Here is a 1,290-nt window from a genome sequence, read left to right on the forward strand (position 1 = left end):
TCCTAGCTTAGAGATCGCAAGCGCGACGCGCTTGTCTTCGATTATATTTAAAGTGGAATCCATGGTCACCTCAAATTTTACAATTCAGAAGGAGAATCTCGGGCTGCAAGGGCCGGGTACTTCAACGTCAACATCATCACGGTGGGTACCATCTGTTCCTTCATCAATGCCCAATTGGGGCGCTTTTGGACGTACCTATCAAGTGTATTCTCAATGCTGGTGAGCGCCCCGGGGGGGCATTATCGCTTTCGAGGCTTTGTCCGCTCACTTTATCAACCAAGTTGGACAAAAGATTGTTAAGCTGGTCAATTTTTCTGGGGGATTGGCAATCAAACATTTCATATTCCATTATCTCTGACGAACAGTCTTACCACAACTCGGTCGTGGAATTGGCTGCTAGTACTGCCAGGAGTGACGCGGCTGCCGTGCACGTCGCTTTGACTGTCAAAGTCCACGTTAACAAACGCATTTCCTGTGCTCTTACCAGGAGCGGATCCGAGAACCTCTAGGGATAACTAACACTGGTGGTTTGCTATGCAATTTCAATATTTCACAAACTGCAAAATCGATATGTACGTTCAGTAAACTTCGTAACAAATTTCTAACGTGCGGCTAAACTTTTTCTCATCGAAATGTTACTATCTTCATAATTGCCGATATGTTAATCTTAAAATATCCCCTTTCACACCTAGTGTAATAATAATAATGTAATGTAGCACTTGTAATTTGCAGAAATTCACCGTGCAGCAAGACTTTGTAGCACTTCCTCAGTAAGTCTCTTTCAGGGGCTTCACTAGCGTTATGCATGACACGGAGTTGCCCCAATTGATTGATTTTTTTGCTAAATGCCTCGAGCAAACCTTAGAAGGCGAAACTGGCTATGATCCAATTTTTTTAAAGTAATGCAGAAAAAGGAGTTTGTAGATCGCGGTCATCAGAGTGCATCCTCGTTGAGACGAGATAGGCCAACTGCATGTCAAGGTCTTCAGAGTGTATTGATAGTGGGACGGTAAAAGAAAAGCTGTGCTGTGCTAGAACCGGTAGAGAGAGGAGGCGACTAAGTATCGCAATGACCCATGCCAGAGCCGGCTGAGTTAGATTCCGACAGTAAGTCGCAGGTTGATGGGCTAGTCTTTGAAGATAAACGCATTGTTCATTCTTGTTACGACGTAGCGGTACTGGCGAGTAAATATTTCCGTATGACGGGCCCATTCTGCGGAGCAGTGAAGCTTCTTGTGTAAGTGGTACAAAAATGTATTCTCTCGTGAATGAAATAGCTGGGGTGCTTAG

Source organism: Plasmopara halstedii (assembly GCF_900000015.1).
Source record: "Plasmopara halstedii genome assembly, contig: Scaffold_1343, whole genome shotgun sequence".
Taxonomy (NCBI): Eukaryota; Oomycota; class Peronosporomycetes; order Peronosporales; family Peronosporaceae; genus Plasmopara; species Plasmopara halstedii.